A 17,069-nucleotide genomic window follows, 5' to 3' on the forward strand; every position below is an offset into this window, starting at 1 on the left:
GCAGCGTTCCGCCCCTGAAGATTTTAATGAGTTACGTCACGACCTACTTATTAAAAAATTTTTGTGCACTATCTCGATCATGAGCGTCACAAAAAAAATAATAAAAACCGCGACTTTGACCCCTTATAACTACCCTCGTCCCCCACTCTGGTTTCCGGCCATTGGGGAAAGTCATTTACACAACTAATTCAACATATCCCCGTATAGTTTTTCCATATTTCTTATCACGCACATCTATCGCAAATCACGCAAATCTATCGAATGATACCAAACACGACCCCCCACAGAGAGGGGTAGGGAGTAAGTTTAAAATTTTAAATAGGAACCCCGCGATATTTCGCGAAATTAACATCAGATCGAAAAACTGAAAAATACAGGTATTCCATATTTTTCAAAAATCTATCTAATGACACTTAACACGACCCCCCACGGAGGTGGGGCGAATTACTTTATAATCTTAAATAGGAGCTCCCATTTTTTATTGCTGATTTGGATTCCTTACGCAAAATTAAGTAACTTTTATTTGAGGCATGTTTTCGAATTATGGATAAATGACGCTATAATCGGAAAAAACGATTATTGGAAATGGAAAACTAAATTTAAAAATAGTAGGTCTCCACTAAAATGGAAAACTTAACTTAACTTTTTTTGATTTTAGGACATAATCTTACTTGCCTTCGCTACTATTGGCTAAAAGAGACAGCTGCATAGAGGGTTTAGGACAAAACCAAACGGACCACGCTGCAACGCTAGGCCATAGTCGCTCATCTGGGACACTCTGGGGTGTGACGGCCACTCTACATAAAAACCCATGGTAAATCATCGGAAACTACTTTTGTGAATCCACAGCGTAGCGCTGCAGCCTGGTTCGTTTAGTTTTGCCTTTAGTATAATTTTATTAGTTTCTTGGACTCTCTGGACATATGAACATATTTTTATCTATATCCTCTGTGGATAACTTTCCTAGGCACATTTTATATTAATTCTACAATATTTTTGTAGTTTTCTAATTTTACTTCAAGACATAGCAGTTAAAAATCTAGCATGTCTGCATACTTTCCCAGTTTGCCTTTTTGAAGTTAAATCTCCCTCTGAATATGATAGCTTGTGGTCTGACAATTGGAAAGACGTTTATCCCAATTGGTCTATGCGGAGCTTTTGGGACATATTATACTACTTTGGTACATCGATCTGGGAGGTTAGAATTTGAAAAGTCCAGGTTATATCCTCTTTTCCAAATTTTATTCTGAAAACTTGGTGGAAGTTTAGGATCATCGATTAATGCTATAATCAATAATTGATAATTAAGGTGATTAATGTGATGATTAATGTGTAATTAGTCCATTTTTATTGTCAATTTATCGCCCCCTTTAGATTTGACTCAAATTTGATTGAACGTCATCAAATTCAGTCAAATATTTTAGGTACCTATCTGATCTGATAACTTGTGCTAAACTTTTTTTTAAGAAGAACCCATATCTTGCAACATGCTTTGTATTTTTAAGTAGTTTTATTAGTAATCGTCATGTTTTTTAAAAACTACACCAGTGACAAGTTATTCTAGGCCTGGATCCCGCATACCCAAAAAACGTTGATAAATAGCTAGCGGAAAATTTGTTAATAGATTAACGGTGTCTAATAGGACAAACTTTGATTTATGGGAACACTGGAACAGGGAAAGTTTTAATTGTCGAACAGGTTAAAAATTTAGAACGTCAGACTACGGAAACGTTCCATGTATTTTGTCGGACATAACTTCCAATAATTGATTTGTGGTCCTTTCATTAAACTCTCATGCAAAAATCAGAATGGTATTTATCACCAATTGGGCATTTTAATAAGTCCGACACGTAGAACATGTCAAATGACAGGAATTATGTTGGTGATACGTAGCAGTCTGATTTTTGCATGAGAGTTTAATGAAAGGGTAACAAATCAATTGGAAGTTCTGTCCGACAAAATACATACGACGTATTCGTAGTCTGACGTTCAAAATTTTTAACCTGTTCCACAATTAAAACTTCCCCTGTTCCAGTGTTCCCATACATCAAAGTTTGTCCGACTAGACACCGTTAAGCTATTAACAAATTTTCAGGTTGCTATTAATCAACTTTTTTGGTATGCGGGATCCAGGGCTATTCAAATCGGAACAGTAAGAATGCAATGCTTATAGTCTGGGCATATTATCAAAGAATAGGCCATTTTTGGGAAAAGTTATTTACCAGCCATTTTATTACTGGAATCGAATCTTATGATTCTATATATTAATAATATAGGTATGCAAATCCGCAGATAGTGTGCTACCTTTTTTATAAACAAAATGGCGCCCGAAAATCGTGTTTTTCAATTTTTGCTCTATAACTCCAACGATTTTAACTTTACACCAAAAATACCCAAATAAAAATTCACCGTAATTAAATTCTACATAGAGACGTGTTTTTCCCGATTTACTTAGACGAGAATTTTCCCCGGAAAATGCGGGTTCTTCCAACAAATTCTTTAATTTTCAACTAAAATTTTAGATAAGTAATTGTTTATCAATAATTAAATAACTTGGTAATATAAAAGCTCTTTCCACAAAGATTATAATTACAAAAGCCGATAGAAATTAAATGAACAGTTTATCAACAATTGAATTGTTAATTAAAAATTTACGGTCACTATAATAACCACAATCAATAGGATACATAAGGATACCTATGATTTTTGTGTAAAAAGACACTGTACCTATCTAATGTACTTAACAGAATTGAAATTGGACTATTTAAGCGGCCTCAGGAATATATTAAAGTTATAAACAATTTTTTGGCTTATAAACAAATAGAATATCTCGGGAAATATTAAAAGAAATTAGATCATGAAAACAATATTGGAAAAAATCGGCAGGATGCTTCTTTCAAAAGAAAAAACCTTTAATTGTGATTAGTGGTTCTTGAGATACAACCGGTCAAAGTTGACCGGTATTTACGGCAAAGATATAAACAATAGAATCATAATTTTCAAAGCATCACCTTTTTATTTTGATCCTCTTTCTCCACGCCAATTTTCATATCTTTACAATACTCATAACATATATTATTATAATAAAAACTATCGATATTACGAGTGAAAATTGCCAAAAATAGCAAAATTCCAATCAAAAATTAGGTTGGAGAAAATGTAATAGTTCAAAATCGGTATACGTTAAAAAAAATGTATTTTCTCGGCTTCCCATGGAGCAATTTTCTTCATTACTAGTCAAGTTTTAAGAGTTGCTCCGAAAAATTATTATTTTTTATCGATTTTCGATAGGAAATAAAGTATTTCCATTAACGTTTTGGTATTCACAAAGTGCAGATCGTTAGATAATAGCGGATTAACACGAGTTTTTAACATATTTGAAATGTTATAGTGGAAAGTACCATGATTTGACTGCTGACTGGAAGTTAGGTGAATATTATTTGATTTACCAATTATTTGAGAAATTATTAAGCCTATCACTGAGTTACAGACTGTAATCTGAGCTTAAATTTACCTTTTTTTTTTGTAAATATAACTAGTTGTTTGTGGTTTTGGTAACCAGGATCACAGCAACATGTCAAACCCAACTTCAAACTCACCTCACACACAAATTTCCGACCCATCAACTTCTATTATACAATCCAATATCGATAATTCAAATAATACTTCTGTTCCCAAATCTTATGCAGCTGCTACCTCTACAAAACCGCTTCCCTTGCCTCCATTGTCTGTGCTTCTCGAGACCAAGCGATCCTCATGCCTTCTCTGCCCAATACTGTACTATTTGATTATATTAAAGCTGTCGGTAGTATTGTTAAACCCAAAAACGTACACTTCGCATCTAGAATCTCTCATGGTCGTATATGTATTTACCTGTCTTCTTCATTGCAAGTTGATAGTCTTCTTAGTACTCATCACAATATTTCAGTTAATTCAACAGTTATTCCAATACGCAGACTGGTTTCACCTACCAAAAGGTTATTAATTTCTAATGTAAGTCCGTCCATTCCTCACGCCTTAATTGAAAAAGCGCTTCAGGATCTAGGATTAACACTTACCTCTCCTATTTCTTACGTTAAATGTGGATCACCTGATGATGAATACGCCCATGTTTTAAGTTTCCGACGCATAACTTATATCTTACCTAGCAGTGATGATTTTTCTCTGCAAACATCGACTACCGTTATTTTTGATAACTTAATTCACAGAATATTTATATCAACCGATAAACTAGAATGCTTTTTTGCAAACAAGTTGGACACAATGCAGAGTCATGTCCCAATATTCAAGACAGTTCTGCTTTCCTTGAGCCCCCTCCGATACCAATTAACTCATCAGATATTGAACAACCATCACATGCCATTTTAACTACTTGTAACACCCTTCCGAATGTTTCTAACTTATCTTCCGAACAAATACCTTCACCTTCCTCCTATCTTGAGATAAGTAATCAAAAAATTGGCGAAAAAAGACCACGTTCTACTGACAGTAACTTTGTTTCACCTCAACTATCACCCACTTCTACTTCACCTCCAATTCCTAACTCAATACTTCCACCTGAGACCTCATCAACTTCTATACAAAAACCTGCCAAAAAGAAAGCAAAAAAATCCAAATCAACTGATCATGACTGTTACAAAATTAATCAAGAATCTCTCTCTATTATTATTAAACTATATGAAGATAACCCAGAATCCTTTTCACTTAATGTAACCCAACTTTGTGCATTTCTTGAAAACTCCTTTGGCACCAACGACCCTCTTTCTGAAGCCATTAAATTTACCACTGATGTACCGTCCTTAATGAAAGACCTCGTCCTAATCCATACCAATGTCAAAGAAAGATCTTTAAAAAATCGTATAACTCGCCTTGTAAAGAAAATAAACCAACAACTCTATTCCGATCAACTTGATTTCACTGAACTGCTCAATGAAGATGGTAACACAACTGACTCCTCCATTCCTTCTCAAAATTAGTTACATTCAGTGTGATACAATGGAATTGCGATGGATTTTATCCTCGCCTAGAAAGAATTCAAAAGATTATTTCCTCTCATAACCCCGACATATTTTGTCTCCAGGAAACAAATTTTAAAACCGACCATCAAGGCAAACTTAAAAACTTTAAAGGATATCATCATATTCGCACAAACTGCACAAGAGCTAGCGGTGGTACCTCAATATTTGTATCTAGTGATTTAAAGTCCTCCCTCCTGCCTTTAACTACAAATTTAGAAGCAGTGGCGGTTACTGCTTGGTGTCAAAACAAAATTACTATTTGCAGCATTTACATTCCTCCTGACCATCCCCTCAACGAAGAAGAGTTAGTCGACTTAATATTTCAACTTCCCCATCCGTACCTTCTTGTTGGTGACTTTAATGCCCATAACAGAATTTGGGGCTCACCCCATACTTTTGGTAAAGGCAAAGTTATAGAAAACGTTCTAAATTGTTCAGATACCTTTCTGTTAAATACTGGATCCAAAACCCACTTTAATATTTCATCAGGTTCATTCTCAGCCATTGATCTTAGCCTTTGTGATCCCAAAATTGCACCTTATCTCTCCTGGGAAGTTTTTGATGATCTTCATGATAGCAACCACTTTCCCATCATTATATCTAGCTCCTCCTATAAGGAAACCACTACTAGAAATTTCTGGAACATTAAAAACGCTAATTGGTCAGAATTTACTTCAACAACCGATATATTATTATCTTCCTTAACTATTTCTGAGGATATTAACATAACTCTAAATATTTTTAACGAATGCTTACTCACTGCTGCCGAATCTCATATCGGTAAAAAAACCATCTCGTCTACGCACAAAATGGTTCCCTCGTGGAACGCAGATTGTAGTAATGCCATTCGTTTATCCAAAAATGCTTTAAATAGATATCGACGAAATAAAACCCCTCAAAATCTTCTTTTACACAAACAACTTAAAGCCAAAGCCAAATTCATTATCAAACAAAGCAAACGATCTTCATGGCAAAATTACACTTCCTCTCTAAGACACGATACAAACCCCACTCAAATATGGAAGAAAATTTCACAAATCCAAGGCAATAAAACTAACTTGTAAGATTCCTCACCTAACTGTCAACAATTCAGTTATCTCTGATAGCCAAGTAATTTCCGACACACTCGCAAATTATTTCGAAGATAAATTCAATAAAAGTAATACGGTTTCCGCTCCCAGTTATTTTCACTCTAAATTTTCCTCCACATCCTTATCAACTACAAATGATGTTATGTTTATCAACGCCCCCTTTACCCTTCATGAACTAAAATTTGCTTTATCTACATGTAGAAAATCTGCTGCTGGACCCGATGACATCCCTTATATCTTTTTAAAAAATCTCTCCAATACATCTCTCTCCAAACTCCTCGAAATTTATAATCTTATCTGGAACACACATAAAGTCCCAGATATTTGGCGCAATTCTATAATTATTCCAATTAAAAAGCCTGATCAATCCTCCGTAACTCCTAAATCATTTCGTCCAATATCTCTCACTTGTACCACTTGCAAACTTCTTGAAAAAATGATAAATAAAAGACTCACTTGGTTCCTTGAAAAACATAATATTCTTCCTGAAGCTCAATCCGGTTTCCGCCGTCACCGGTCTACTCTTGATAACCTTGTTCTTCTTCAAACACACATATCTCAAGCACTCAATAATCATCAAGATGTCGTAGCAACTATATTTGACATTGAAGGAGCTTTTGATTCAATCTCTAGAAATGCAATAATTGACAAATTATCCTACTATAATTTGGATGGTAACATTCTCTCATTTATAAAAAACTTTCTAACTGGAAGAATCTTTAAAGTCCTTGTCAACGGTAAGCTTTCTCAATCTCTTCCTCAGAATCAAGGTGTCCCTCAAGGATCTGTATTAAGTTCAACTCTATTCATTCTTGCAGTCAACGAGTTATGCAAGTCAGTTCCTGCTCCCATAAAATATGTTCAATACGCTGATGACCTAATCATTTACTGTCATGGTAAATCTGTTCCCATCACATGTAAACTTTTACAAGGTGCTGTAAATCTTCTTCAAGATAGATCTAATAAACTAGGATTATCACTCTCTCAAAGTAAATCCAAATTAATAAAATTTTCCAGAAGGACCTCCACTTCCGTGCCCCAAATTTTATTCAACGATTCCCCTCTATCTGTTGTTAATGAGTGTAAAATTCTAGGTATGATATTTGACTCCAGGTTAAATTGGAAAAATCACATCCATGAACTTAAAACTAATTGTTTTAAAAGATTGAATGTTCTAAAAACCCTTAGTCATCTTCATTGGGGTGCCGATGAAACTACTTTATTAAGAGTCTATAAAGCTCTCATCCGATCTAAGCTCGACTACGGAAGCTTTATTTACTGCTCAGCCTCTAAATCTGACATAGATTTATTAAACTCTGTTCATAATAGCGCACTTCGTCTATGCCTTGGTGCCTTTCGCTCCAGTCCTATCGACAGTATATACCGTGAATCCAATGAACCTCCTCTCACCCTAAGACGGCAATCTCTTCTTCTTTCATATACTGCATCAACATCCGCAAATCCCTTTAATCCCGTCCATTCTCTAATTACCACATCCAATACCTCTTCTTCTACTAACAATGTTCAACATGTTACCATAAAACCTATACCTCAATTAATTACTCCACTACTTAAAAATATTGACCTCCGGTTGACTAGTTCATTTCCTATTCCTTCTCTTCCCCCCTGGACTAAATATCTTCCTTCAATAGACATCTCCCTCACCATCTTTAACAAACATGAATCACCCAACAGTCTTGTAAGGAAAGCATTTTTAGAAATCATACAAAAAAAAATCATATGATTTAATTCTGTTTACCGATGCTTCTAAAACTACCACTGGTGTTGGCTGTGCTGTCACCACTAAACATGAACTTGTAAGATCTTCTCGGCTACCTTCAACATGTAGCTTTTACACAGGTGAACTATATAGTATTCTGTTGGCATTTCAATGCATCTCCCATCAAAACAGACATGTTGCCATTTGTACGGATTCCCTTTCATCTATCCAGTCAATCAATACAATTATTACTGACCATCCATTTTTTCAAAACATTCATGACATCTTCCAAAATCTCTCTGCTCAAGATGTAACAGTCTCTCTCATATGGCTACCTTCTCATACTGGAATTACTGGTAATGAAACAGCAGATCATTTTGCCAAAGAAGCTACCAACCTCAATACCGGAATAACTACAATTCAACTAGCTAGCGATCTCAAACTCGTTTTCAAAAAGTCAGTAAATGATGCCTGGCAAAACTTATGGCAACAGAGTAAAACAACTCTACACGAACTCCAACCATATATTGGTCATTTCTCCTTGGACTTTCTATCTAGAAGAGAAGCATCGATTATTAGAAGACTCCGAATTAACCACACCAAACTTACCCATGGTTTCTTGATGTCCTCAGAAACTCGTCCAACTTGCCTCCATTGCAATGTTTTCCTGACTGTGAAACACGTCCTCACCGAATGTAACTCTTTCACCAACCTGTATACATCACTTGATATGAAACCTACTGTTAAAGAAATGCTCAACAGCCCTACAGAGATCATGAAAACTATATCGTTTTTAAAAACTACTCAGCTATACAAGAAGATTTAATACCATAGTCATTAGTTAAAGTTATATAATTGTTATAGGTTTTCGTTATTTAATTATGTATTTAATGTTAGTGTTCTTGTATCAATGGCCATAGTTGTCGAGGTACTTTATGTAAATAAAAAAAAATTTTTTCTTCATTCTTTTTTTGCTCCCAAGTAACTCGAGTAGAGCCATCTAACTAACTCATTATTAAATGTCAAAGTGCTTTTGTTTTGTTGTAATAAATGTATTTGTTTATTATAACAAATAATTTTAATTTGTTTTAATCAAGATAATTGTTTAAATAATTATGCAGCTTTCAAATGAGAATATTTGTGTTTTTAACGTTAAAAGGTACAGTTGTAGTAAGTTCATCTAAAAAAAAGTCTACAACTGTAAAAAAATGTAGTTTTCTTTTCTTATCAATAAATTAATCTATTATGCGCCGGTATGACAGGTGTTACTGAAAGAACCATATACAGATTTTTAAGTGAGAGAAATTAAGGAAACATTACTGGCCCAAAAAGACGTGAAGGAAAACAACAAATACTCTGGGCTAATTAACAAAATACAAGGAAAAGTTATTTACCAGCAATTTTATTGCTGAAATCGAATCTTATGATTGTATATATTATTAATATAGGTATGCAAAGTCCGCAGATAGTGTGCTCTTTTTTTATAAATAAAATGGCGCCCGAAAATCGTGTTTTAATTTATATTTTTATTTTTATTATAACAAAACAAAAGCAAGTTTGACATTTAATAATGCGTTGGTTAGATGGCTCTACTCGAGTTACTTGGGAAAACAAAAAGAATGAAGAAAATTGCTCCATGGGAAGTCGAGCAAATGCATTTTTTTAACGTATACCGATTTTGAACTTTGAGATTACATTTTCTCCAACCTAATTTTTGATTGGAATTTTGCTACTTTTGGCAATTTTCAATCTTAATATCGATAATCTTTATTATAATAATATATGTTATGAGTATTTTAAAGATATGAAAATTGGTGTGGAGAAAGAGGACCGAAATAAAAGGTGATGGTTTGAAATTTATGATCCTATTGTTTACATCTAAAGAAGCGCCCTGCCGCTTTTTTTCCAATACCGTTTTCATGATTTAATTTATTTTAATAGTGCAGTCACTGAAGATGGATATGAGCTATTACCTCCGATTTCGTTGAACCTCCATCGATTTCCTGGAAAATTGGTGAGTGGTTAGAGGATATCTCAAGGAACAAAGGTGACATGGTGCCAACTTGCGCTTTTACCCTGGGGGTGGGTGCCACCCCTTCTCGAGGGTGAAAATTATTTTATTAAAAATAATTAGATAATTCGATAGAGGGACAAATTCGAAGTAAAATTTGTTATATAAAGTTATTAAAATAAATCAAAACTTTTTGAGTTATTAAAGATCAAATATTTTAATTTTTCGTGAGAAAAATGCATGTTTTTAACCCATTTTTCATAAATAACTCAAAAACTATAAGTTTTTACAAAAAATTTATTCTTACCAAAATTGAAGCTAATAAAAAATAAATAAACCACCTACTAAAAAATCCTTTTAATTTTAACAGAAAGTGAGTTATAGGTAATTGAATATATATTTTTTCGGCGAGTACAAAAATCTAAGTATTCAAGCTTAAATAACGGGAAAATCATACATTTTACAACTTAAACTTATTAAACATTTGTCAAAGTAATTAGAAATATCTATCAAATTTGTCCTCGAACAAGTCGATAGCATTAAAATTTATGGTCCAAAAATTTTTCAAAATTTTTCTTTTAAAGTTTTTTCCAAAAAATGTTCTTGTTTTTTTTTTTAATATATCCGTTAATTGTTAGGATATAAGGTTCACCTAAAAACCATTTGAAAGTTAATTCCAAGGACAATTAAACGACGTTAAATTTAAACTTTGAAACCCCTTAGTTTTTTAAAAATAAAAGGTTAAATGGCCCCGGTTACATGGTTCTCGCAGCAAAATTTAAGCTTTAAATACTACACAAAGCTACAGAAATCATTAAAAAGGTAAAATATTTTATACAGAAAAAACTAAAATTTGGTTAAATATCATTTTTTACGTATACTGAGTATTTTTGGAGTTATTATCAAAGAAAATGAAATGTTGTTCTGAAGCTTTAAAAACCATATAAATAATTAATCAAGAAAATGAAAATTACGATCATTTTAAAAATACTGATTTTTTTTAATTATACCTTTTTTTCAAAAATTTTCATTCTAAACCGGTCAAAATTGTTGATATCATTACTTATGCTAACATAAAGAAATTATTGTAAGGATTACTATAAATTTTAATTTTTATGGAAATGGGGTATGTTTAATTTTCCACTTTTTTGTAATAAATTCGAAAGGGATGTCTTATTTTCATCATAACTTGCTTAATTTTAACGCTATTAACTTCTTCTGAAGCTCAGTTGATAGGTAATCCAAAGTGCTTTGATAAATGCTTAACAGGTATATTTATAAAATGCATCGTTTTCCCGTTATTTAAGATTGAATACTTAGATTTGAGTACTCGTCGAAAAAAATTGACATTCAATTACCCATAACTCATTTTGACTTAACATTAGTTTAGTTCATTAGGTGAGCAGTGTACTCAATTTTTTATTATCTTCAATTTTGTTAATTATAACTTTTTTGTGAAAGCTTATAATTTTTTAGTTATACGTGAAAAACCCCTTTAAAGCATGCATTTTTTTTACGAAAAAATAAAATCTTTGATCCTCAATAACTCAAAAAGCATTGATTTATATTAATACCTTTATATAACAAATTTTGCTTAGAATTTGTCCTTATATCGATTTATGGTATTATTTTTGATAAAATAATTTTCACCCCCGAGAAGGGGTGGCATCCACCCCTAAGGTAAAAGCGCAAGTTTGATCATGTCACCTTTGTTGCTTGAGGTATCCTCTAACTACTCACCAATTTTCATGAATATCGATGGAGGTTCAACGAAATCGGAGGTGAAAACCTTCAGTGACTCCACTATAATATTTCCTGAGATATTCTATTTGTTTATAAGCCAAAAAATTGTTTTTAATTTTAAAATATTCCTGAGGCCGTTTAAATAGTCCAATTTCAATTCTGTAAATTAAATTAGATAGGTACAGTGTCTTTTTATACAAAAATCATAGCTAGTCTTATGTATCATATCTATTGTGGTTATTATAGCGATTGTAAGTTTTTAATTAACAATTCAATTGTTGCTAAACTGTTCATTCAATTTCCATTGGCTTCTGGAATTATAATATATGCCAAAAATGCTTTTATATTACCAAGTTATTTAATTATTGATAAAAAATCACTTATCTAGGATTTTAGTTGAAAATTAAAGCCTTTGTTGAAAACATTGTAAGAAGCAAAAGTTTTAGCAGCAGATAGGAAGAAGTGGCGTAAATTTGCAGAGAGTATTATATAAAGGAGGAATCCTCGACACCTAATGGTAAAAGAGGCAACCGATTATGTATGTATGTATGTATGTTGAAAACATTCACATTTTCCGGCGAAAATTTTCGTCGAAGTAAATCTGGAAAAAACGTTTCTATGCAGATTTTCAATACGGTGAATTTTTATTTGAGTGTTTTTGATGTAATGTTAAAATCTTTGGAGGTATAGAGCAAAAATTGAAAAAAGCAGGATTTTCGGGCGCCATTTTGTTTAAAAAAAATATCACACTATCTGCGGATTTTGTATACCTATATTATTAATTATACAATCATAAGATTCGATTCCAGCAATAAAATTGCTGGTAAATAACTTTTCCTGGTATTTTTCTAATTAGCCCAGAGTATTATTGCAATACGTAGTAAAATTCTAGTAAAATGGTATTTCATTAAGAACAGCAATCAAATTAACCTTTAGAAGTCGATCTCCACTTTTGGATATACCTACACGTAACTGACAACTACGACAAAAAATAGGTTACATCTTCCGAGAATATTGCATAAAATAATGGTCATCATAAACGTTAAAAATACAATAAATTTATCTTCCATCGGCGAAATTAACTTCGAATCTGACAGTTACACTTACATAAAACGATATAACGAGGATTTTTTCTTAAATGGATATTGCTCTTTAGAACAACATCTGCAATAGAGTCATTAATCGAACACTTGTAAGTCTGTACGTAAAAGGTTAAAAAGTGTAATAATCTAAAATTTCATTTTGCATCGTTTAGCACAAGGATGAGATACAGAAAACACAGAATCATAAAAATTTGCAATACTTAACTATTTTATAGCCAACCGTGTTGAAGATATTTCAAAAGAACCTTTTATAATACACACATTTTTCAAAAAACATTGTGCGATAATTCTAAAGAAATAAGTTAGGATAAAGTTTCATCAAATAGCTCTGCTCGCATTTCTTTATAGTCCAAGTAATGAAGCTTAAAATAGGACAAAACCTCGTAATTTTTACAGAATGAAGTATTTCATTTTTTGGTTATTTCACGTTGAAATATTCGACTTGAAATTTGAAGAATAAGAAAAACTTTTCATGAGCTACAACTTTTCTGTTACTAGGTGATAGACTTCATTTTTATTTCATTTTTTTATAAGCTAGATACATTTTTGTTAACAATATTCTGTTCGATCAAATACTTACTCTTTGAACTATTTTAGACCAGGGCGTATTTGTAAAATTATTAGTACAGTGGAACCCCGATAAGTCGGCCCCCGATAACCCGGAAGTCCGGCTAACCCGGACCGATTTTCATCAGATAAACATTTTGATTTTCAATATTTTGTATTTTTCAATTTAATTGTGGCTTATTTCCAATCAAAATAGTTAATTATCAGACAAACCTTTCAACAATAAAAATGTATGTAATATAATATTTGAGAGATAATGTGTATGTGTGTAATTTGAACTATACGATATTAAAAATGACTCATAGCACACGCCGCAGAAACAACAGCCACCTGTCTGTAGTATCTATTCCTTTTTATTTCAAACTGTCAGCATTGTTTAGGAAAGACTATTTAAAAAATTCTTTTATAAACAATGGTCTTTAGTATTGTGTGTCTTGTATTGTTCGCTTCCATTTGCTTACGTTTGGGTTTGGTGTTTTTTTAGTAATTTTAATGAGCAGGTACTGTGCATATTTATAAATATATTTCATGTTATTTCAATTCTAACGGAGTTTATCTGTAAGTATACCGTATTTTATTAATTTTTACCATATTCTCCGGCTATCTCGGATTTTCGATAACCCGGATCGGTCGCGGTCCCGATTAATCCGAGTTATCGAGGTTCCACTGTACATTTGGATGTTGGGAGGTGACTCATATTTTTTTGCAGAAATTGCTTGAAAATAACTCATATAATAATATTTGAATTATCCTCCCACTTTAAAATAGTCCGGAACATTGTTTAAATAATCAAAATGACAAAAAATTAAGGAAAAATTCGATTTTTTTCTTGGATTTTTGATTATAACTTTAAAAGTATTCATTTTCGAGAAAAGTTGTACTGAGATAAAAGTTGCGTAATTAAATTTTCTACAATATAGGTTTAACTGGAAATTTTAAAAACTGTCACCCTTGTTGCAAAATAGCAATAACATCGAAAAAAACCATAAAATAACAAGTATTCACATTTTACGTTTTTTGACCATTTATGCTACACTTAGGACCTTCATATTATCCCAGATATTATTGTAAATTTCATTATGATCGGTTTAAAAGATTTTGCAAAATCAATTTTGCAATCCAGCTTTCGCAAAAAAAAAATTTTTTTCAAAATGTTGCAGCACTGAAAATAAAGCAGACAGCAAGTTGAATTTTTTTTACCTATAAAAGAATACAGTTCCTTTCATTTGCAATTTGCAAAATTACAATCAGTTAACTACCACGGCGTCAGGATTTTTTTTAAATAAACATTAATTTTTGGTGCTACGCGCAGGACAGCGGATATATTTGCTCTGATTGGGCATTCCAATGACCTTTGATACTGATTGATAAATTTTAATTTTTAGTACATTTCGAAATAAATAAATAAATTTGTTTATTGCAAAATAAAAACACATACTCTGTCCTTTGAAATAACACTTTTTTTAGCAAAAACTTTCTTTGCTCATATATTTTAACTTAGAAAATAAAAGTGTATTATTTTTAAACATACGCAATTGTTTAAACAATTTTTCACAAACAATAAACAAACTAGTTTGATTTTTGTGGAATTAAAATATGAACATACAAGAAAATATAGAGTAAGAAAATAATATATTAGATAAAGATTGGAAGAAATTTTGGCGGAAATCAACTTGTGTGAATCGAACACCGCTGTCCTGCGCGTAGCACCAAAAATTAATGTTTATTTAAAAAAATTCCTGACGTCGTGGTAATTAACCGATTTTAATTTTGAAAATTTCGAATGAAAGGTACAGTATTCTTCTATTTGTTGAAAAAACTTTAACTTGCTCTCTGCTTTATTTTCAGTCCTGCAACATTTTGAAAAAATGATTTTTTTTGCGAAAGCTGGATTGCAAAATTTATTTTGCAAAATCTGTTAAACCGATCTTAACTAAATTTATAGTATTCTTTTACCATATCATAAAGTTTTTCCGGGTGAAATATGAAGGTCCTAAGTGTAGCAGAAATGGTTGAAAAACGTAAAATGCAAATACTTTTCAATGTTTTTTTTTCGCAATTATTGCTATTTTGCAACAAGGGTAACAATTTAAAAAAGTTTTAATTAATCCTATATTGTAGGAAATTTAATTACGCAACTTTTATTTTGGTGCAACTTCATGTTCTAAGATTTATGATTTAGTGTGACCAACTCTAATTCAGTCCAATCCGGGACAAGGCCTAAAAAATACCTGAAATCCGGGACTTTTCAATGAAAATCGGGCCATTTTTTAATATAGAAACTTAATATCATGGTTTTATTGATTATTTAATATTTTTACGTTGACAATGATATTTTTATGGGATTAAGCCACAATTGGTTGTAATGGTAATTATTACATTTTTGTTAGTTTTTGATGTTTCAACTTCCAATCGGGAAATCGTTCTCAAAAAAAGAAAAATTAGAAAATCAGCTGATGTTGGATGTCTATGTAAATATAAATTGAGGTGAATATAAAAATGTAATTATCATTACTAAAGCTCGGATTTATAGGCAACAAAAACTGAAGAAAAAGGCGCCTATATAGGTAAAGGTTTTTATTAAAAAAGGCAGGAATATTAACATTTAGGCAAAATATAGGAAATAAAGGAATATAACTTATTATTTATAGTACAAAGTGAATTAACGTAATATTAACTTAAGGCAGATATATTTACACATTAGTATAAATAAACTAGTAACTAAATAACTGTTAATTAATAATTAAACATTGTAACCATTTAAAATTTTATCATTAATAGAAACAACTAAATGTTTTTCAATATTTTCGGTCTTAAAACTATGTCTTCGATCACTTAAAATTAATTTGTACATTGAAAACGAACGTTCGACATCGACAGATGTAATTGGAGCATATTTCAGAGCGGATAATAAATCTGGCATAATTTGTAATTCCTCGGAAAATGTCCCATTCAAAACTTTAGCAACATTAGATAAAAACGAAAAACCTTCATTCTTGTCGAAAACATATTTCATTTTTTTAAAAATTAATTGACCGTTACTTCCAGGTGTCGATTTAATTTTCGTCTTTAAATTATCTATTAATTTTACTGACTCACATAAATTTATCTCTTGTTTTTCTAATAAGGTAATTGTGGTAACTATTAATTTATAATTGTCATTGATATAAGCGAGTTCCTGTTTCAATTTGGGATTTTTTAATATTTTTTTTTGCTTCTCCAATGGCTTCGGAAATATCATCATCAAATTCTGACATAACTAATTCTATTTAATTGCAGTGTTCAAAGTAAAAAAAAAACTGCTTCGAGCCAGGTTCCCCACCTTGTAATTACTGGTTTAGGTGGCAAAGGGACACCGGGAAGTCTTTCTTTATATATTTGCACCCTCAACGGAGCCTTTACAAAAACTTTTTTCATAAAATTTATAAAATTATTTACCAACGGAAACAGATTTCTTATTTCTTCAGCAATTCTATTTACCCCGTGGGCTACACAAGTGCAATGAATTAAATTAGGATAAAAAATCTTTAAATTAACAGCAGCTTCTAACATATATGCCGCAGCATCTGAAAGCATTAAAACTATTTTATTCACTGGTATAGGGTTGGGTAAAAAGAGGTTTGTTAAACTATCTTGTATAAATCGACTTATGACCCCCTACGTGGCTCAGTGGTAAGAGCGCCTGCCTTTGGATCGGCAAAATCCGAAAGGTTGTGGGTTCGAATCTCACCAGGGTCAGAAATTTTTCATTTATTATAAATTAATAAATGAATATGGTTTCTGTCCTTGTGGGATCGGTACTCACCGGAGGGACCG

This window comes from Diabrotica virgifera, chromosome 9 (genome assembly GCF_917563875.1).
Source record: "Diabrotica virgifera virgifera chromosome 9, PGI_DIABVI_V3a".
Classification (NCBI taxonomy): Eukaryota; Metazoa; Arthropoda; class Insecta; order Coleoptera; family Chrysomelidae; genus Diabrotica; species Diabrotica virgifera.